Source organism: Ranitomeya imitator, chromosome 1, assembly GCF_032444005.1.
Source record: "Ranitomeya imitator isolate aRanImi1 chromosome 1, aRanImi1.pri, whole genome shotgun sequence".
NCBI lineage: Eukaryota > Metazoa > Chordata > Amphibia > Anura > Dendrobatidae > Ranitomeya > Ranitomeya imitator.
Window position 1 is genome coordinate 697,053,526 of NC_091282.1, and position 23,912 is coordinate 697,077,437.

Genomic DNA, 23,912 nt, shown 5'->3' on the forward strand with positions numbered 1-23,912 from the left:
TCCCTGTACTGAGCGTTCACCGTTACCGCTCATTACAGTAATGAATATGCGGCTCCACCCTTATGGGAGGTGGAGCCACATATTCATTACTGTAATGAGCGGTACAATGTGACTGCTCAGTACAGGAAGAAGCTGGGGCATCGGGAATCAGGGACCTGCAGGGACCGTGCCAGGAGCAGGAGAGTATAATTAGACAGCCCCTGCTCCCCCTCGCCTGCCGACCCCTGGGTATGACTCGAGTATAAGCTGAGAGGGGGACTTTCAGCCCCAAAAAATGGGCCTATACTCGAGTATATATGGTACCTTAATTTCGCTGAGGACTGCTTCAACATCCCCGCTCCCCCATTACTCCCCCATTACGGCATTTCCATTATCTCTTCCTCATTGGGATTTATCTGGACTGATAAGCTGAGTCACAAAATATTGTTTTAGCAGCATTCACCTGTCAGCACTCCTGTAGTTCCACTATTACAGGGTAAATGGAAAATCAATGGTGTAAAGTTTAAGTGTTATCTAGACAGCCCGAGCTATATAACTCTACTGACTCCCCGCACCGCAGCTTGAGAGATCTCCAAAAAGCTGTTCTCATTAGGTGTTTTCTGTGTTTTGTTTCCCTTTTGTATTTGGCCTAGAAGAGGTAACATTCTGTTTTGTTTCCAGCTAAATAATGCATTATGTTTCCTACCAGTGCTGGGCTCTTGTACTCCACTTTAGTGGGTTTGTCTGTGTCAGATGAGCTCTGCTGATAGTGGAGGAATTCAGCCTCTGTAAGCTGTTATTGTGCATGGTGTCATCACTAGCTCAGGGAAAGGCTGGCTTTTCACTTTGCTATATTTACTGATCGGCTCCAGTGACTCTGTACCAATACTCATGTGATTGTGCACTTATTAGTGGTGCAGTATGTTCCGATTTCTCTAGTGTCGCGTAGTGTGTAGGTTGTTTTTTTAATTTTTTTTAATTGTGTATAATTAATCTTTGACAAGGACTTGTCAGTTTGTTGGCCTTTGTGTTTTAGTTAACCACCTCTGGCTAACTTTTTCTCTAGTCACCTTCCACGATGACATATGGAGGTTGCCTCTTTGCCCTGAGGGGGAACAGGAAACTGAGAGGTTAAAAGGCCCTCCCACGTCCGTGTCTTTCCTGTTCCCCATGGGGCAGGGAGAGGTTCCGTGTGCTGTGGTGGCCGGCGACTGCAGTTACCTTATGACAGGCAGAGCCTGTATTGCCGGGCAGCATGTGGTCGCTCTTCGCCTCCTCCTGGCTGCTCCCGTCATCCCCCCATTATGGTGACCTTGGAACCCTTTCCTTGCCTTCCCGCACCCCCAAGAGGGCAAAGCAGGCCAACAATTCCGACCAAGGGCCTCTCGGAGCTCCCCGGTCTTCTCCCCCTCCATAGGCACAGCCAGCATCCCGGAAGTGGTGTCGGCACACGTCATTTCCGGGACTTTGTGTTCCATTGGAGTGCATCTGAACTTCCGGTGGCACCTGGTGCTTGTGGACGCCGCACCACCTGCACATGGACCCAGGAGGGGGAAGACTTTCAGTATGGAAGTCAATCCACGCCCTGCTTCTGCAGAGCCCAGCGCTGCCCCTGGCACAGTAAGTGTATGCAGGGATGGGGGTCCTCAGGTAGATAATTTAGGGGGTCCTTCTTGTCTGACACCTCTCTCCCTCTCGTTCCAGGGAGTCAAGTCTACCCCTAAAACCACTATTAAGAAAAAGTGCGCCATTTGTAATATAAAGCTACCCTCAATATGGGATAAAAAGCTCTGCCAGTCATGTATTGACAAAATAGTCAGAGCAGAGTAACCATCCCTTTTGAAAGAGATCCGCTCGCTAGTCAAGCAGGAGGTGCAGTCTTCCCTGGCGGCTTTTACCCCTCCACCCCCACCACCTTCTCCAGGTAAGAAAAGGAAAATACAGGTTGAGGACTCTGAGTCTGAATCAGACCTATCCTACGCATCGTCCTCTGGTAGACGGGAAGATCCCGTTTCACCCAAGGTCTCTGAAACCAGAAAATATCTTTTTTTCCTCGGAGTGGATTGAGGAGCTGGTATCTGCAGTACGCAGCACTATGGGGCTGGAAGAGGAATCGGAGCCTCCGTCCATTCAGGACCAGATATTTGGTGGGTTAAAAATGGGAAAACGTGTAGGGTTCCCGGTGCATGCTAATAAACTTGACATGATTTCTCATGAGTGGGAACTGCCGGAGAAACGCCTCGCACCCCCTCAGAGATGAAACACAGATTCCCCATAGAAAGTGATTCTGTCTGATGGGACATTGCCAAAATCGACGTACAGGTGGCAAGGGTTGCGAAAAGAACCACACTCCCATTTGAAGATTATTCGCTATTGAAGGATCCAATGGACAGAAAAATAGAAAGTCTCTTGAAGTCCTGGGAGACTGTTGCCTTAAAGGCTAACATTGCTTCCACCCGCGTAGCTAGTGTTCTTTCCCGCTGGCTAGAGGAACTAGAAACTCATATATCCCAAGGTACCTCCCAGGAGTGAACTGCTAGATTCATTGCCTGGCCTTCTCAGGACTACTGGGTTTTTAGCAGACTCCTCCATGGAATCCATCAGAGTTGCCGCCAGGTCACTTGTGCAATCCAACTCGGCTAGGAGAGCTCTCTGGCTCAAGATGTTGTCTGGTGACATCACCTCCAAGGCCAAGTTATGTGCCATACCCTTTAAAGGAGAATATGTCTTTTGGCCTTCCCTAGACGAGATCCTAGAAAAGGCAACCGATAAGAAAAAATCCCTCCCGGAACAAAAAACCCTCTAAAAAAACGTTTTTTTCATGCCTCACAGCCTCAACCCTCCCATTCGGGGAAGAGCAAGACCAGGAGGTGGAGCTATGCAAAAGGTGAAGGGAGGAATATTTTCTTCCCCCAAGCCAGCAGTCCCAACAAGAGAAACAGTGGGGGGAGACTCTCAAGATATGTACATCAGTGGCAGAATATCACCATTGTCTCTGGGTCCTCAATGTCATCAAGGGGGACCTATTAATAGAGTTAATTTCCTCCCCTCCATGGGGTCTGAAAGTCACCTCCCTTCCAACCCCAAGAGATCAAACAGCACTGCTAGTAGGTGTCGGAGACCTGGCAAGATCAAACGTGATCTCCCAAGTTTCAGAGTTAGAATGGGGTCTGGGCTATTACTCTAGACTGTTTCTGGTAGCCAAACCCTCAAGAGTATCATTATAAATCTGAAGGGACTGAACCAACATGTGCGTGCGGTGGATCATCATCAGTTATTTAATGGCACCTTTAACAAAGCTATGGACGCTGGTGAAGTTACACTGCTGAAGGACCGGCTGGAGAAATTCCATTGGATAAGATGACGTATCTGAAGATCCGGTCATTCATTAACAGAGTGGAGGAAAGCCTTAGTCTTGTGAAGTATACGGCATTAAATAAATAAATAATCTTTATTTTTATATGGCGCTAACATATTCCGCAGCACTTTACAGACATTCTCATCGCTGTCCCGGATGGGGCTCACAATCTAAATTCCCTATCAGTATGTCTTTGGAATGTGGGAGGAAACCGGAGTGCCCGGAGGAAACCCACGCAAACACGGAGAGAACATACAAACTCTTTGCAGATGTTGTCCTTGGTGGGATTCGAACCCAAGACTCCAGCGCTGCAAGGCTACAGTGCTAACCACTGCGCCACCGTGCTGCATTCCTGTATAAGTACCAGCTCACCTGCATCTGTGCATCTTACTCCGGATTTCTGTCAAAAACTTTACAGCCTTGTAGGATCTCAGCTTGGTGTTGGCATCTGACATCTGCGAGCAATACAACATCAACAGGAGAACATCTGAGTCGGGAGAAGGAACCACACTTCAAGTTTATTTATTTCAACCACATGAACCTAGCGGAGAAAAGTACAATACACCTCAATAAGATGCCAAGCTGACTTGTGTACAGCTGGAGCTTATGAAGATTCTCGGAGATATAAATAGCGATTTTACAAGGTGGGATTTTCTGTGCCATCGTAGACTACACCTTTCAGAATGCAGCCCCTTTATCTTTCCCCAGCAAACAGCTAACATTTCCCTGCAGTGGTTAATGAAGGTGAAATGTACGAAATTATGGTTATTCAGGATGGATGTCTATGTAATACAAAATGTTCCAAATTATGGCTCTTTCAAATTATATATTTCTAATTACTTTGAATTAGACTGAATTGGACTGGAATTGAATGGAAAGGTAACAGAATATCAAACCACCACAATGTTTTGGTTTATTTTCTTTCACCCCCATACTACTTTCCTTCTTACAATCTCCTGCAATCCCTCCACCTAGTTAAAGGGACACTGTCACCTGAATTTGGAGGGAACAATCTTCAGCCATGGAGGCGGGGTTTTTGGGTGTTTGATTCACCCTTTCCTTACCCGCTGGCTGCAATATTGGATTGAAGTTCATTCTCTGTCCTCCATAGTACACGCCTGCGCAAGGCAAGATTACCTTGTGCAGGCATGTACTACTGTTCCTCCACATACAATCCTTTTTCTCCAGACACACACGGCCACATCATGTCCTATCCTGCTCCCACCTTCTAACGCTCGGTCTGCTATTCATCGCTGGTGATGTATCCCCAAATCCTGGCCCTCCTCAACACATCCCCACACTCATTTCTAACCCCCTGCCACGATCCTCTACACGTTTTCCCAACCATAATAACCTCATACCCATTCATCCAGCCCCCACTTCCCCTGTACCCCTACCTGGAGCACTATGGAATGCACGCTCTCTCTACAAACTGCCATTTATCCATGACCTCTTCATCACCAACAAACTCTCCTTCCTTGGCATCACTGAAACCTGGCTCACCCCCTCTGACTCAACCTCTCCAGCTACACTTTCCTATGGCGGATTCCACCTCTCACACCCCTCGCCCCAGTAACAAATGTGGTGGAGGAGTTGGCTTGCTCCTGTCCGACACCTGCTCCTTTACTCCAATCCAACTACCACCCTCCGCTACTCTTCCCTTGTTTAAGGTGCACTCCATCCGCATCTATTACCCCTCCAACCTCCAGCTGGCTGTCATCTACCGCCCCCCAGAACTAGCCATCTCCACCTTTCTCGACCACTTCACCACCTGGCTACTTCATTTCCCCTTTGCTGACATCCCCACTATCATCATGGGTGACTTCAATATCCCCATTGATACTTCCACCTCAGCTGCCTCTAAACTTGTATCGCTCACTGCCTGGTTCTCTGAGGCCACTCACAAAGATTGCCACACGCTGGACATAATCTTCACCTGTCTGACCACAACCTACTAACATTCTCTTCCCTCTCCTCTCCTAGTGTGCAACCCCCACTCCACAAACTCACTCACCCTCACAGAAATCTCATACACCTCAATTTACAATCACGGTCCCTTCTCCCTCTTACAGACATAGCTTACCTTCATGACACAAATGCTGCTGCCACTTTTTATAACACCACAATAACAGCAACACTCGATTTGGCCGCCCCGCTCATGCATAGCAAAACTCGTACAATCAACAGGCAGCCCTGGCTGACCAGCCTGACCAAAGAACTGAGACGGACTTCTGGAGCGGAGATAGAAGCGATCCTGCTCTGCCGATCACTTTACTGCATACAAGCAGTCCCTCGCCAGCTTCAAGTCCACGCTCTCTGCCGCAAAACTTCTCATCTCTCATATCCACTCTGTCTCCCAACCCTAAACAGCTTTTCAACACTTTCAATTCGCTACTCCATCCCCCTGCATCTCCTCCCTCCCCTCTCATTTCTGCTGAAGACTTTGCCTCTTTCTTTAAACAGAAGATCGATACGATCAGAGGAAGCTTTGGCCCACAGTGCCCAATGCCCCTCTTAGCTGCTCAACACTGTTCCTCCAAAACCAGTTTCCACCATGACAGAAGATCAGCTCTCCACCCTCCTATCAAGATCACACCTCACCACTTGCACGCTTGACCCGCTCCCGTCCCACCTCATCCCTAAGCTTGCCACGATCTTCATCCCAACCTTAACACACCTCTTCAACCTCACTCACAACAGGTGTCCTCATCCTTCAAACATGCCAAGATCACACCCATCCTCAAAAAGCCCTTCCTCGACCCATCTTCTGTGTCTAGCTATCACCCAATATCTCTTCTCCCTTATGCCTCAAAACTACTGGATCAGCATATCCATCTTAAACTGTCCTCCCACCTCTCCTCCTGCTAACTCTTTGACCGGTTATGATCTGGCTTCCGACCCCATCGCTCAACTGAAAGTGCCCTAACTAAAGTCACCAATGACCTACTAACTGCCAAGAGCAAGCAACACTACTCTGTCCTCCTTCTCCTGGACCTGTCTTCTGCCTTTGACACTGCGGACCACTCCCTTCTGCTACAGATCCTCTCATCTCTTGGCATCACAGACTTGGCCCTATCCTGGATCTTGTCATATCTAACAGACCGAACATTCAATGTCTCCCACACCATCTCCTCGCTTCGCCCCTTGTCTGTCGGTATTACTCAAGGCTCTGTTCTAGGACCCCTACTCTTCTCCATCTACACCTTCGGCCTGGGACAGCTCATAGAATCCCATGGTATGCAGTATCATCTCTACGCCGATGACACGCAGATCTACCTATGCGGACCTGACCTCATCTCCTTACTCAACAAAATCACACACTGTGTATCTGCTATCTCGGCCTTCTTTTCTGCTCGCTTTCTAAAACTGAACATGGCAAAACAGAATTCATCTTTCCCCCATCTCACCCTACCCCTCCACCAGACCTATCCATCAATGTCAATGGCTGCTCGCTTTTCCCAGTCCTACATGCTTTGTGCCTCGGGGTGATCCTCGACTCTGCCCTCTTTAAAGCCACATATCCAAGCCCTTGCCTCCTCCTGCCATCTCAATCTCAAAAATATTTCCTGGATCCGTGCATCCCTTGACCACGAAACCACAAAAACACTACTGCACGCCCTTATCTCCCGCCTTGACTACTGCAACCTCCTACTCTGGCCTCCCCTCTAGCACTCTGGCAGCACTCCAGTCCATCCTACACTCTGCTGCCCGACTAATCCACCTGTCTCCCCGCAATTCCCCAGCCTCTGCCCTATGCCAAGCCCTTCACTGGCTTCCTATCGTCCAGAGACTCCAATTCAAAACCCTTACTATCACATACAAAGCCATCCACAACCTGTCTCCTCCATACATCTATGACCTGGTCTCCCGGTACTTACCTACACGCAACCTTCGATCCTCTCAAGAGCTCCTGCTCTACTCCCCTCTCATCTCTTCTTCCCACAACCGCATCCAAGACTTCTCCCGTGCTTCCCCCATACTCTGGAACTCTACTCCAACACATCAGGCTCTCGTCTACCATAGAAACCTTCAAAAAACAGCCTGAAGACTCGCCTCTTCCAAAAAGCCTGCAGTGGTCCTCAACCTCCTGAACCACTGCACAACCAGCTCTACCCTCTCCTAGTGTATCCTCACCCATCCCCTGCAGACTGTGAGCCCTCGCTGGCAGGGTCCTCTCTCCTTCTGTACCTGTTAGTGCCTTGTTGTTTGCTCATGTTTATTGTATTTGTCTATATTTGCCCCCTTTTCACATGTAAAGTGCCATGGAATAAATGGCGCTATAGAAAATGTTTTATAATAATAAGTAAGATACCGCATATTCAAGAAGGAATCTGTAAGATTAGCCATTCCTTTGATCGGGCCTCACTTCTTATTTGTTGACCATCGACTTAAGACGCCTACTTCCGTATTCCAATGCACCCGAGACACAGAAAATATCTCAGGTTTGCGGTACAGGAAGGTCGGCAGGTGGAACACTATCAGTTCAACGTCCTTCCGTTTGGCATCTCCTCAGCGTCATGAGTCTTCTCCAAGATAATGGCAGAAGTAGTGTCCTTTATCTGGAGTCAAGGCAACTGTATAGTGCCTTACCTAGACGAATTGCTGATAGTATCCTCCACCAAGACGGTCCTAGAATCTCCTGTATCAAAGACTGTCAATATTTTAACATCTCTGGGGTGGATCCCGAACCTGAGTGTCAGCTACGGCCCTCCAAAACCAGGAAATTCCTGGGAGTACTCCCGAACTCTGCGAAACAAATGTCTTTCCTTCCGGAAGGCCACCGTCTAACTTTAATAACAAAGGTCAAGAGGTTCAGAGACATGAGGTCCCCTACACTCCGAGAAGGCATGTCAGTCTTGCGCTCCATGGCAGCCTGCATCCAATCGGTACCCTGGGCTCAGGCTCACTCCAGAGTCCTCCAAGCTCATATTTTAGTTAACTGGAACGGCCTTCCCTGTGCTCTAAACAGAAGGCTACACACGCCGGGTCGAGAGAGAGCCTCCCTGGCATGGTGGATAAATTCAAAAAACCTCTACAGGGGTGTGAGCTGAACTTGGGTCCTGCTAACTACAATCACAATATCCCGTTCCAAGGACTCTGGGACCAGTCAGCGAGCAGGAAGTCGTCCAATTTCAGAGAGTTGAAAGCTGTAGAGGAAGCCCTTCTGGCAGCAAGTTGCCAGATCACTGGACAGCACATCCGAATATATTCGGACAACATGACTGCAGTTGCTCATATCAAACATCAATGCAGTCAAGGTTCAACAACCTAAAAAGTATCTCCGCTCAAATATTCTCCTGGGCTGAAAAACACTTACTGTCACTGTCAGCAGTCCTTTTGAAAGGCTCTTCCAACACCCAGGCAGACTATCTGAGTCGCCAAGACGTGCAATGGGGGAAATGGAGCTTGAACAGTCGGAGCTTCAAAATACTTGTAGATGGGTGGAGTCTACCAGAAATCGATCTTTTTGCATCTCGCCAAAACACGCAGGTCGAAGCCTTCTTCTCCCTAAACCCCAGGGACAATTCCAGGGGAGTAGATGCTCTAGTCCAGAAGTGGGACTTTCATTTGGCCTATGCGTTCCCACCAATTCCGATTTTGGCGAATGTTTTTACGGAAAATCTGAGAAGAACAAACCACAACTATCTTGGTAGCCCCGGTGTGGCCCAAAAAAAGTTGGTTCAACCTGATTATCGATCTGAAAGTAGACGGCCCTGTCCAGTTTCCAGTAGAAAACGATCTCCTCTAACAGGGGCCCGTTCATCACTTGGATCCTCAGATGTAGAACCTCGCGGCATGGTTACTGAAGCCCAGTTGCTGAGAGCCAAAGGGTTATCAGACCCAGTAATTACTACCCTGCAAAGATCCAGAAAGACAGTAACCAACACTATCTGCAATAAGGTATGGAAGTTTTCATCCTTCTGCCTCCCTAATCTACCAGATCCTGTTAGCCCTAAAATTTCACAAATCTTATATTTTCTACAAAAGGGCTTAGAGATCGGCCTTAGGCCTAGCACCTTAAAGGTCCAGGTCTCCGCTCTCAGCTCTGTTTTTTACCAGGATCTAGCAGGCTATCGCTGGATCAAGAGGTTCATGACATCGGCCCTCAGAATGAACCCTAAAACACAGTTGGTAGTTCCCTCATGGGATCTTAACTTAGTGCTACAAGGGCTCACAGGTCCACCATTTGAGCCTTTGTCTTCCTGTTCTCCTCAAAACCTTACTTACAAAACGGTTTTCTTGGTGGCTATAACAAAGGCAAGGCGAGTAGAACTACAAGCCCTATCAACGAGGGAGTCCTATTTGTCAATTAGAGACTACTTCATAGTCCTTCGGCTCGACCCTTCTTTTCTTCCAAAGGTAGTCTCTGAATTTCACCGTTCCCACGAAATCGTCCTACCATCCTTTTGCCAAAATCCAGCAAACTCAAGAGGAAAAATTCCACACTCTCGATGTCCGACGTATTGTTCTACATTACATTAGCGCAAACCAGGTCTTGAAGAATTGGTCAGAATCTGTTTGTCCATCTGTCTGGTCAAAATGAGGGGAAAAAGGCGGCAAAAAGCACTGTCTAATTGGATAAAAAGAGCTATAGCGGAAGCATATCGCTCAAAATAAATCACCCCCAGCGGGGGTCAAGGCCCACTCAACCAGATCCACATCAGTCTCCTGGGCAGAAAGAACAGGCACATCCTCAGACCAGATCTGCAAGGTCTTCATGGTCTTCACTACATACTTTCTCCAAGAATTATAGATTGGACGTATAGTCCAATAAAGATCTAGTCTTTGGCCGGAAAGTACTCCAGGCCGTTGTCCCACCCTAGCGCCAAATTAGTTGGTATTCCTCCGTATGCCGTCGGTGAAGGCGACTAGAGAAAATAGAATTAGACTTACCAGTAATTCGGTTTGTAGGAACCTTCCACGACGGCACTAATTCCCTCCCTATATTCCTGGATAAAAATCTGGGAATCAGAAGGTAAACCGGTGCTATGGTTCTAAGTTAAAAGTCACTGGCGAGTGGGGAGGGCCTTTTAACCTCTGTGTTTCTTGTTCCCCCACCAGGGCAAAGAGGCAACCTCCGTATGCCGTCGTGGATGGTTCCTAGAAACCAAATTACTTGTAAGTCTAATTCTATTTATTTTTTTTTTTTTTTTTTAAAGTGGCCTAAAAAATTCAAAACAATATACAAAGAAAGAAAAAAAAATTTCTGGCCATAAGACAGGCAACTTTTTTATTTCTATGGAGCTATGTAAGGACTTGTTTTGCAGGCGACTTTATATTGGTACTATTTTTGTAGTACGTACAGATTTTTAATCACTTATTTCATTCTGTATTCTTTGGATGCTAGATGACCAAAAAACGCCAATTCATTTGTTTTGTTTTTTTGTTTTTTTTTCTATTTTACGCTGAATTACTGCTCAGGCTAATGTAATATTTTCATAGATAAAATGTTTCCGGATGTGGTAATGACAAACGTTTACCGTATTTTCTGGTGTACAAGACTGGGCGTATAAGACGACCCCCGACTTTTCCATGTAAAATATGGAGTTTGGGATATACTCGCCGTATAAGACGGGGGTCATCTTATACGCCGGGTGCGGTCCGCTGAGAGCAGGGGACCGTCTGAAGGTAAGAGTATCCATATTTTTTATTTTTATTCTTTTTTTTTTTTTTTCTTTACATTAATATGGATCCCAGGGCCTGAAGGAGAGTCTCCTCTCTTCCAGACCCTGGGAACCATCCAGGACTGCTCCTTTCACACGCCGTACCCAGCGTATAAGACGATCCCCGACTTTTGAGATTTTCAGGGGTTAAAAATTCATCTTATACGCTGGAAAATATGGTATATCTTTTAATCTAAATTTTATCACTAATATAATTTGTGTAAAACATACGGTGTAATATATAATTTTGAGTCTCTGAGGAACTTGAACCTAAGATGATTTTGTTGCTTTTACCATGTACTGCAATACTTCGTTGTGTGAGGGCCAGTCGCAAGCTTGGGTTCATGGGAGTAGAAAAGTGACAGAGGGCCGTCAATAGTCTCCCGGCTACCAATATAACATAGTACCCCACAACCATTTAGCTGCTGCTGTCAGATTGAAAACTGCATTTAAATAGCAGCGATTGGAGGTGGCTCCTATTGCTGCTGACAGCAGGTGTGGGCTCGGCTCTTGAGCTCCCACCCTGCATAGTATGTACCAGTTGAGAATGAGGTTAATTATACTTGTGTTCACCAAAATAGAACAATTCTAAAGCATTACATCTTAGAATTTATTCTCTGTTGTCCCTATTGGAAATGTCTAATAATTAATTGGCAAATGGGTGTTGCCAGCTTTCTACCAAGTCCTGCATTTGTTCAGTTGCTGATGACTGTGTATGGACATACGACATAGTCAAGGAAATGACTTTTAACCCCTCTAGTTACACTCCTCAATTACACCCCTTGGACACTTTTTGGTTGGTGCAAGGGTGTCATTTGCACTGGAACTGGAAGGGTGCTAAAAAGGTATTGTGCCTGATAATTAGGTGGGCTCTGTGAAGCCAGTACATGGTCAATGTCTTCACCATTTCCTAGCGCCATTCTCTTTGGTTACTGCATAGAGCTGTACGCACGTCACTAACATTTTGTTAAGCTAAATATTATTCTTGATTTGGCTGAGTGCTTTACAGGACTCCATTGTTTTCAGGCTTGCAGAGCACGGTGCTTATATTAATATTGTCTTATAACTGCTTCCAAGATGTCCCTCCCCGTGAGCACATTTCTGCTCTGGCAGAAATATTAATCATGTGCTGCTTCTTCTCCTCTGTAATAAATATTTTATTGCTTTTATTTGCTTTTCCTACGTTACTCCTGACTTCACGTCAACTGAATCCAGGAGGCAATAAAAGTAAATTAACAGGATAATGTGCTCTGGTTTGGCACTGTAATAATTTGGATTTTATTTATCACCTTTTGGGAGGACTAAGCAAAAAAGAGAACCTACAAAACCCCACAGTACAGTGCTGGTGATGTGCAAACTACGCAATGTTCTGGCAAGTATTATAGGTGTGGGGACACTCTATTAAAAGGACATGTCATCGGGTCAAGTGTCCAAGTTTTACTCTTATTTAATTCCCTTTTTTTTTTCTTCTTTAAAATCCACCATATGGTTCCAGAGATGTTGGCCTTTTTTTTTTTTAGTGCTAATTTTCAGTGTCTTTACGAAGGGGATATGGCTCACAGAATTCCTTGGGGGTGTGTCAACAAGCTACTCTGCACCCTTACTCTGTAAGCCATGCCCACTTGGTAAAGACCCTAAAATTGGCACTAAATAGAAAGGATCATATCTCAGAAATCATATTGCCGACTTTAAAGAAACAAAAAACTGAATACTCTGGAGAAGTGGGGATATAATAGGAGCAAAAACTGGCTGCCTCTTCAGGTCTTCTTAACCCCTTAGCGACCGCCGATAAGCCTTTTAACGGCGGCCGCTAAGGGTACTTAAACCACAGCGCCCTTAATTAACGGCGCTGTGGAAAAAGTGTATAGCGCCCCCCAGAGTCCGATTTTCTCCGGGGTCTCGGCTGCCGGGGGTAGCCGAGACCCCAGAGAACATGATTCGGGTTTTTTTTTACCCACCCCGCATTTGCGATCGCCGGTAATTAACCGTTTACCGGCGATTGCAAAAAAAAACGCGATTTGCGTTGTTTCTCTCCACTCTGTGATCGGACATTAGAGGGGAGAGAAAAAGGGTCCCCCGAGCCCCCCACGGTACCTAATGTACCGGTGAAGGTGCCCCCCCGGTCCCCGACCCTCCTCCTTCCTGTGCGGGCTCCAAAATGGCGGGCGCAAGTGCAGATGCGCCTGCCAAAACCTAGCTTCCCCCGCAGTGTATTGGGGTCAGTTTTTACCGACCCCTGGAGCGATCGCAATCCCGGGGATCTTTACAGACCCCCGGGGTTGCAATCGCTGCAAATAGTTTGTGAAAAAAAAAAAATGCTTTGCATTTCTCTCCCCTCTGATGTGATCGCACATCAGAAGGGAGAGAAATAGAGCCCCCGAGCCCCCCACCATACCGCCTGCACATCAGTGCTTGTCCCCGTCCTCAGTCCATGGTCCCCGGTCCTCAGCCCACGGCTCCTGGCCCCCCTTCTTCTCTGCTGGAAGAAAATGGCGGGCGCCTGCGCAGTGCGCCCACCATGATCTGCCAGCAGAGACCCAGCAACCTATGAGAATTTTCTCATTGGCTGCTGGGTTTTGATTACTGTAATATGTCCAATTACAGTGATCAAAACCCCTAATATTTGATAAACATGGCAGCACTTGGGCTGTACCTTTCTCTTCTCTCCTTGTAGTTGTTCTAGAAGAGAGAGAGACTACAGTTCAAGTGCTGCCATGTCAGATACAAAAAACATAATATCTGCCTCCGCCAGCATCCAATTTACCCACCCCCGTTCTCCGTAATCCCTGCATCATCAGCAGAGGATTATAAAATAAAAAAAAGAAAATTATAATTTTTTTTTTTTAATTTTTGTTAGGGTTAGGGGAGGAATTAGATAAAATGGCCCGCAGAACTTTACAGCCTGCTTTGCTCCGGCAGCTCCGGCTGCGAAACAGATTCTGCCCCTGAAGTTGAGCAGTTTTCAGACAGTGATGACGACTCTTCCTCCACGGGATCCCCCAGCCCGGTGGTAGCGGAGTCGGTCGTCACTGCTGAAGCTTCAGAGGCAGGACCAAGTACCGCAGTCCCCCCACCGCTGTGGTATGACACCTCATTTTCCCCTCAAATTCCCCCTTTTTCTGCAGTCCCTGGAATAATTTTACCCCCATTGATTTTTTTGAAATTTTCATTAGCCCCGAAGTCCTGCAATTAATCGTCCACCAAACAAATCTATATGCCCGGCAATATATTTCCCAAAAACCCACTGCCTTTCATTCCCGTTCCTGGATCCCCACAAATGTCCCTGAAATAAAAAAATTCTTAGGCCTCACCCTGAATATGGGTATAGTAAAAAAACCCACTCCGCTGTTACTGGGCAACAAAAGCTGTCCACTGCACCCCTGTATTTGCAGCCATCATGTCCGGAGCCCGTTATGAAGCCCTGATGAGATTCCTCCACTTCAGTGACAATTCCCAAGCTCTCCCAAGAACTGACCCCAACTACGATCGGCTAAATAAATTAAGACCCCTAATTTCCCTCCTAAAAACTTCCTTTCTAAATTCCTATACCCCAGAGCAAAATATGGCAGTCGACGAGTCCTTGATGAGCTACAAGGGCCGTCTGTTATTCCGCCAATTTATTCCCTCCAAGAGAGCCAAATACGGCGTAAAATTATATAAAGCTTGCGAGAGCTCATCAGGGTACACGTCCACCTTCCTAATTTATGAAGGTAGGGACCGCCAAATAAACCCCCCAAACTGCCCCCAGACAATTGGTATCCCAGGCAAAATTGTCTGGGAGCTAATGACGCCCTTTCTCAATCAAGGGTACCACGTGTATACCGACAACTATTACACGAGTATCCCCCTATACAAATCCCTCCATGCTGCAAATACAGGGGCCTGTGGGACAGTGAGGAAAAACAGAGTGGGGTGTCCAGACGTTTGGAGAGGGGGGCGTCATTTTCACTTGCAAGCGACCAACTTCTTGCAGTGAAGTGGAAAGACAGGAAGGACGTCTATATGCTTTCCACACTGCATACGGACACCACTGTGACGGTCAGAGAGAGGGGTGCCACCAGGGACAAAGAAAAACCAGTCTGCGTCAGACTATAACAGCCATATGGGTGGCGTAGACCTGTCAGACCAGGTTCTGCAACCATACCTGGTCAAGAGGAAGACCAGGGCGTGGTATAAAAAGGTGGGACTCTATCTAATTCAGACTGCCACCTACAACAGCTTTGTCCTATATAAAAAAATCTCAAGGACCGCTAACTTTCCTGCACTTTCAGGAAAAAGTAGTAGAGAGCCTCATATTTGAGTCCATGGCACTGGGGGAAGCCTCGACTCTGAGGATTCCCGGAGACTGTCAGAACGCCATTTTCCTCACCCTGTCCCTGTCACTCCCACCCAAAGGTATCCTCAAAAAAGGTGCCGAGTTTGCAGAAAGCATGGCAGGTGGAGTGATTCCCGATTCTATTGCCCCACATGCCCATCCCAACCAGGCCTTTGTATCTCCCCCTGTTTTGAGACCTACCACACCACCTACAATTATTAGTTTGCTTTTTTTCAATAATTTTTATTTTCTGCTTAGTGGCCCCAGTAGTACAATTTGGAACAATTGATAAATAATATTTTAATTAGTAGATCCCATTTTACCCCATTTCACAATTAATTCCAGAACTTGATCAATCCCATACCAAACTACTATCCCAACAAATTCTCATCCACGTACCCACGTCTGTACGCTCTAGAGTGTGGACCCCACAAATGTTCTTGCAAAGTCAGGTCATCTGAAAATTCTACGACTCGATCAATCCCATACCAAACTACTATCCCAACAAATTCTCGTCCACGTACCTATGTCAATAAGCGTTAGAATGTGGACCCCAGAAATGATCTTGAAAAGTGAAAACATCTGAAAATGAATTCTAGGACTTGATTACTCACAAACATTTTTGACCATTTATCTAACTTTGACTGCTTTATGACTCTTGCTACACAAAACTTTGGCTTCCATTTATATTACTTATATTTATGTTGATGATACGGGCATGATCATTTTATTGTAGGATTTCTAAAAAAAATTAGGAAGTTCCGTACTTACACACTATGGGCTTTACTTTATGGTTCTTGCCGAACCTCTGGTACCAGACAATACTTTCTATAGAGAACTGGTTGTTTTGTGCATATAGCGGTTCTGACCTTGGCGGGTGGGAGTTTGCTATGGTGTACCACGTCTATTGGCACATTCGTCTCTCATATAGGGATTGATGGAGCTAAAAGGACGTTGTACGACCAGTCTCTGAAAGTGTCTGCCATTCTAGCCCTGATGGTGTTCTTTCATCTTTGGAACAAACTCCGCTTTGCAACATAGTTGGCTGCATTTTCCTACACATTTTGCCCTTCATTCTAGTACAGTTTATTCTTCCTGCTACAATATACGCAAATGCGGGACAACTGTTTTGTTAGCAAGACCAATTTTATAGTCAGCCATTGTGTTTTAGGAGCATGCCTCCCTCTGTGAGTAATAATTCCTGGAAGGATTTTCTTTTTTGCTCAATGTCTCTAGAAGCTTTGAATGGGTCCTGGATCTTCAATTTCAAATAAAGCCAATTTTGTCACATTGTGCCCCTTTCTGTCCAAGCCCTGCGATTTGTCCAAACAGAACTTTTTGACTACATATGGGATATCGCTGCGCTCATAATAAAGTGGGTAACGAATTGTGGGGTCCACTTTTTGATGTTATTTCTGAAAAAGTGAGGCATTCAGGTCTAAAACAAGATTCTCGTGGAAAAAAAATGAATTTTTTCAATATGACGACCTAATGTTATCAAACTCTGTGTCATACATGTGGGTTCAAATTGCTCAATATACCCCTGATTAAAATCTTTGAGGGGTGTAGTTTCCAAAACGGGGTCAGTTGTGGGGGGTTTCTGCTGTTAGGCACATCTACAAACCCAAAATGGCGTCCGCTCTCACAATTAAGAGATTAAAAATTCAAACGGCGCTCCTTCCCTTCCAAGCTCCGCAGTGCGCCCAAACAGAGGTTTACCCCCACATACCGGGTATCGACCTACTCAGGACAAATTGCACAACAACTTTTGGGAACCAATTTCTCTTGCTACCCTTAGGAAAATAAAAAATTGGGGGTGAAAAGATCATTTTTGTGAAAAAAAAAATGATTTTTAATTTTTTCGGCTCTACGTTATAAACTTGTGTGAAGCACTTGGGTGTTCAAAGTGTTGACCACACACCTAGATAAGTTCCTTAGGGGGTCTAGTTTCCAAAATGGTGTCACTTGTGGGGGGTTTCCACTGTTTAGGCACATCAGCGGCTCTCCAAACGCGACATGGTGTCCGATCTCAATTCCAGAGAATTCTATGTTGAAAAAGTCAAATGGCGCTCCTTCCCTTCTGAGCTCTACTGTGCACCCAAACAGTGGTCCTTCCCCACATATGGGGTATCGGCATTCTCCGGACAAATTGCACAACAAATTATGTGGTTCATTTTCTTTTTTTACACTTGTGAAAATAAAAAAAATTGGTTCTGAAGTAAAATGTTTGTTGAAAAAAAGTAAAATGTTCATTTTTTCCTTCCACATTGCTTCAGTTCCTGTGCAGCAACTGAAGGGTTAATAAACTTCTTGAATGTGGTTTTGCGCACCTTGAGGGGTGCAGTTTTTAGAATGGTGTCAATTTTGGGCATTTTCTGCCACATAAACCCCTCAAACTGACTTCAAATGTGAGGTGGTCCCTAAAAAAATGGTTTTGTAAATTTTGCTGTAAAAATAAAAAATTGCTGGTCAAATTTTAACCCTTATAACTCCCTAATAAAAAAAAAAATTTATTCCAAAATTGTGCTGATGTAAAGTAGACATATGGGAAATGTTATTTATTGACCATTTTGTGTGACATATCTCTTTGATGTAAGGGAATAAAAATTCAAATTTTGAAAATTGCTAAATTTTCAAAATTTTCGCCATATTTCCGTTTTTTTAATAAATAATCGCAAGTAATATCGAAGAAATGTTACCACTAACATGAAGTACAATATGTCACGAAAAAACAGTCTCAGAATCAGCGGGATCCGTTGAAGCGTTCCAGAGTTATAACCTCATAAAGTGACAGTGGTCAGAATTGCAAAAATCGGCTTGGTCATTAAGTACCAAATTGGCTCTGTCACTAAGGGGTTAAAGAACACTAAACCTACAAGTCTCTGTCTCTATGAAACCAATAGCGGACTATGAAGGTATAGAATGTAGAAAGATGAAAATTTTTTGAAGTAACAAACAATTAACACACACACACACACTTTCTATCTAAAAAATGCTATAAATACTTTTAGACTGACCATGGTACGACCCTGGTAATAGCCACTATTAAACTTAGATAGGGGTTTCAAATTGTGATGCTATTTGTGTTCCCCTAGTGGCCTTTCTTGTCATTTGAACATTAATAATGGACACTGCTGTATGGGTGGTCCTATTGGGGTTTTTCCAGACTTACAGCCAGTCCCCCCTTTTTTATGTGGCACATTATTGTATGTACCTTTGAATAAGTTTCTATAGATATTTTTTGTATATGTTAATTGTTTATTTAAAAAAATTTTCATCATTCTACATACTATACCTTCATAGTCCTCTATTGGTTTCATGCTTGTAGTGAAGGGATCACTATGTGATCGTATGTGAGGCACTACGCTTTTAGGTGTTAAGTCTCTGTCTCTAAAAGGGTAGTCTTCATATCTAATATATAAAGCTGAGTGTGTGTGTGTGTGTACACGTACGTCCGGGATTGGCATCTGCACCGTTGCAGCTACAGCCACAAAATTTTGCACAGTCACACGTCTGGACCCCGAGAGCGTCATAGGCCATGTTGTGAGGTGAAATTATAACCCCGCGCGTTCCAATTCACCAAACAATTTTGCCCCTATTTACATAATGGGGAAAAAGTGAAAGGAAAAGTGTTGGAGGCAAATTGACAGCTGCCAGATGTGAACAAGGGGGACTTAAAGAGTGAGAGCGATGGTGCCAGAGTATATACCGTACAGTTGCTAAGGTGGGGCCCCGACATACTCGCCACACACGGGGATATGAACACACACACAAAATACGCCACACACTACCACGTGCTTGAGCACATATACCACCCTCAGCACACATTTCACCACACATACACCAACCTCGCCACATAAAAGTCGAAACACAAAAGTCGCCGCTCAAAACTCGCCACATGCAAAACTAGGCTCACGCAAAACTCGCCACACGTGCAAAACTCACCTCATGGAAAACTCGCCACACGCAAATCTTGCACACATGGAAAAATTGCCACATGCACAAAAGTTGCAACACATGCAAAAGTTGCCTCACACAAAACTTGCATACTCAAAACGCACCACACATAAAACTCGCCACGCGCAAAACTCGCCATGCGCAAAACTTGATGCACACAACTTGCTACACTAACCTGTCGCATGCAACTCGACACACAAAAAGCCGCTACATGCATATCGCCACATGCAACTCAACACACACAATTTGACACATGAACCTTGCCCTAAAACACACAAGTCTGGTATTATCCTTCAAAAATAAAAATCTGATTAATAAGCAGACAAACTACAAGAGCAACAACTGTACCATATAGGAAATACGGCAGCTGTCAGTCACATGACCTGTCTATTATGTGTATGTGTGAGCTAATAAATACTGCCAGGGGGGAGGGCTTCCTGTTGGCTGGGGATTTAGCAGGCTGCCAATTTATCTTACAAATACTGAGGTAAAAATACTGACCAAATAACGTGTGAACGAGGTCTAATACAGGAGGAGATGACATACAGATATACAGGGGAGATGACACACAGATATATACAGGAAAGATGACACACAGGTATATACTATATATAGGAGATGACACACAGGTATATACTATATACAGGAGGAGATGACACACAGGTATATACTATATACAGGGGAGATGACACACAGGTATATACTGTATACAGGGGAGATGACACACAGGTATATACTATATACAGGGGAGATGACACACAGGTATATACTATATACAGGAGGAGATGACATACAGGTACATACTATATACAGGAGGAGATGACACACAGATATATGCTATATACAGGAGGAGATGACACACAGGTATATACTATATACAAGAGGAGATGGCATACAGGTACATACTATATACAGGAGGAGATGACACAGGTATATACTATATACAGGGGAGATGACACACAGGTATATACTATATACAAGGGAGATGACACACAGGTATATACTATATACAGGGGAGATGACACACAGGTATATACTATATACAGGAGGAGATGACTTGCAGATATATACTGTATACAGGGGAGATGACACACAGGTACATACTATGTACAGGAGAAGATGACATACAGGTACATACTATATACAGGAGGAGATGACACACAGATATATGCTATATACAGGAGGAGATGACACAGGTATATACTATATACAGGGGAGATGACACACAGGTATATACTATATACAGGGGAGATGACACACAGGTATATACTATATACAGGGGAGATGACACACAGGTATATACTATATACAGGAGGAGATGACTTGCAGATATATACTGTATACAGGGGAGATGACACACAGGTACATACTATGTACAGGAGAAGATGACATACAGGTACATACTATATACAGGAGGAGATTACACGCGTATATATACTATATAAAAAAGGAGATGACACATAGGTATATAGAGGAGGAGATGACATACAGCAGGTATATACTGCATACAGGTTTATACAATATACAGGAGGAGATGACATACAGCAGGTATATACTATATACAGGGGAGATGACACCGGTATATACTATATACAGGAGATGGCATACAGGTATATACTATATATAGGAGGAGATGACATACAGGTATATAGTATCTACAGAAGAGATGACATACAGGTATATACTATATACAGGAGGAGATGACACATAGGTATATACAATATACAGGAGGAGATGACATACAGCAGGTATATACTATTTAGAGGGGAGATGACATACAGGTATATTCTGTATACTGGAGATGACATACAGGTGTATACTATATATAAGGGAGATGACAAACATGTATATACTGAGGGGAAAATGAGAGGTGTGAGGTGAAAATGAAAAGGTGTGAGTGCAAAATGAGAGTGAGGGAAAATAGTGGAGTGATCGAAAAATGACAGATGTGAGGTCGAAATGACAAGTGGAAGGCTAGGTTCACATTGCGTTATTAAAATTAAAAAACACAGTAAGCACCTAAAAACACCATAGATCAAAACCTGAATAGGAGAAAATATGACGTAATATTTCTTGTAAAGTCAAGGTGCACTGTGAGAGCTTCAGTGGAAACCACTGATAAAGGAGAACCGAATCACCAAACCACCACAAGACAGGAAATCACCAGAGATTACCACAACATTAGGATCAATAATATGCCTTTATTAAATATATTGGCAATACATATATCAAAGAAATATTTTAAAAATCACATATATATAGTTTGTGCTGTGCTTGGTTTCACCATTTTTTTACATATAATCCCAGGATATATAATCTTGGGTATATCTTTTGTTCTGATAAAAAAAAATTTTTGTGAAACACAGCGAGTAAAGGCATTATTTTCCTTAGGAGGCTGCTACCTGTATATTTGGGGATCCCTGGGTACCATATATTATTATTCCTGCGGTTTTGTTATTAATTTTTTATATATAGTTGAGAGAAATATATGTTTTTTTTAAATTATTCTTTGATATATGTATTGCCAATATATTTAATAAAGGCATATTATTGATCCTAATGTTGTGGTAATCTCTGGTGATTTCCTGTCTTGTGGTGGTTTGGTGATTCGGTTCACATTGCGTTATGTGAACCCGTTAAACGGACTACATTGCACCGCGGCATAACGTGGTGTTACGTAGTCCGTTAACGCCGCCATTGGTTGTAGTGGCGAACGCATCGCTAGCGCACGCCCACATTGGGCGTGCGCTAGCGATGTGCCGTCATTTGAGTGACGGACCTCGAACGCTGCTTGCAGCGTTCGCGGTCCGTTCCTCACTAGTGCAGATCGGGCATCTGCGCTAGCGGGATCGGCAAACGCGATCCCTTGTGGGACATTGCGTTAGCGCAGTCCGTAGCGCTATGCGCTAAACGGGCTGCCCTAACGCAGTGTGAACCTAGCCTTAGGGAGGAATGAGAGGAGTGAGGGGGAAAATGAGGTGTAAGGGAGAAAATGAGAGATGTGAGGGGGAAAATGAGAGGCGTGATGGGAAAATTAGAGAAGTGAGGTGCTATAACTAACCACAGATATTTACTATGCCCAGGCAACGCCGGGCTCTTCAGCTAGTATAATGATAATTTATTTTACTACTTGGACTGGCACTGTGATTCCTGATCATGTGAGATTGGTTGCAGTGGTCACGTGACTTAATCAGTCTACTAATCAGGAACCTTCACTATTCCATCAGAGCAGACTTTATCGTTGTAATTCACCAAACAGATATTGCATGATCCTGAAAAGCAGCATAGCTGCCAATCTCCTCCTAAACTCTGCGCCTTTTATCCAAAGCGGAGGTGGGCTTAGTGATCTTTTGTGCTGCTCTAGACAGTCAGGGGGGAGGCTTCTGCTGCAGCCAGTTGTTACAGCCAGACATAGGACAGTGAGAAGGAGGGTGACATGGCTGATATCCTGATACATATAGAGAAGACTGGTTTCTCAATTATAAAGTGTATCCTTTAATGTGATAGGGGTGAATCCTGACACCCACATTGGCTCACGACTATCTGCTTCCACCCTATAAACGTGTTTTTTCCATTCTTAGTTATTATAATATTTCTGAGGTCCTCGTTCTTGTTTTGTGCTCACTTGGCATTTTCTGGTTCTCCTTTTTTTTTTTTTGTACGTATGAAGGAAGAGTAAAGGTTTGTTTATAGAGGCCATGAGGTGTCCAGCGTTCTCGAAAATGGGATTATCACTCGGGTCGGACCCCTCATATAAAACCCTTTTATGTGATTCATACTTGGAGTGACTCGTAAATAAAATCCTTAATAGACGATGGCAAAAAATACTGCAGGGGTTGTTATATAAGATCATCCCGATTGAGGCATCGGTAGCACATTTGTAGGAACCTCAGTCATCTGTCTAGTTTTCTTTCTGTGGTATCAGTACCGCGATGAGATTCTCAGCGGAGGGCGACACCACCGCTATAGACCTGTTAGTCTTCAAATGGTGGTGGCTGAGTGCTGGTAAATTATCCCAAGAGGTGTATGGTGAGTGCCAACTTTTTAGGCTCTGGTTTAGTTGAGCCCCAGCACGTTATTCTGTTCCTTAGCTGTTGTCTGTCTTTATTTTACATTCTGTTTATGTATAAAAGCGTTTTCTTTCCTTCCACATCCGTATTTTGTCGGGAGATTTTCTTTTGTACAGTGACTCACTAGTCTGATTTGGGAACATGAATCTTGGGTTCATCCATAATTTACATAATTGAGCAGCGGTTTTCTGTGCAGATTCCCTGTAAATATTACATTTAGTATGTCTTAAAACTGTCCGCATTACGGTGATACAGTGATTCCCATTAGCTCCAGAGCATTTTGTAGCTTTGGTTTTTTTTATCATGCTTGAGGCATATAGTCATGTGCATATTAACTACACTGGGCATACAGAGAAGAAACTCTTTTTTCAGATATGGTAATAGGACGAAAGAAGCACTGGAGCAAATAACTGACCCAGTTAATGATCACAAAATGGAAAATGTACTGTGAGGACCAAGTTCTGTGCACAAGGTCAGTGGTTGTCCCTAGTGCTAAGTCCCGATCAATGCAGATGCATAGTGTTTTGACATATTTTGACATGTCTTGTACAATAGTCTTTTATAAAATA

At 44.5% G+C, this 23,912-nt stretch overlaps 1 protein-coding gene across 12 annotated transcripts in view; it reads left to right on the top strand.

The window, feature by feature from the left end:
- The window catches only part of NUMB (NUMB endocytic adaptor protein), a 152,276-nt gene that overhangs the window by 83,738 nt on the left and 44,626 nt on the right, over positions 1 to 23,912 (top strand). The window contains exon 3 of one of the 12 annotated variants that reach the window (XM_069730979.1): positions 10,400 to 10,456. The exons of 10 other annotated variants lie outside the window; for them this stretch is intronic. The gene's annotated coding sequence lies outside the window, so the exon portion shown is untranslated. Of the gene's footprint in view, positions 1 to 10,399; positions 10,457 to 23,715; positions 23,816 to 23,912 lie in introns of all 12 variants that reach the window. One more of the 12 variants, XM_069730970.1, reaches the window with a different exon arrangement.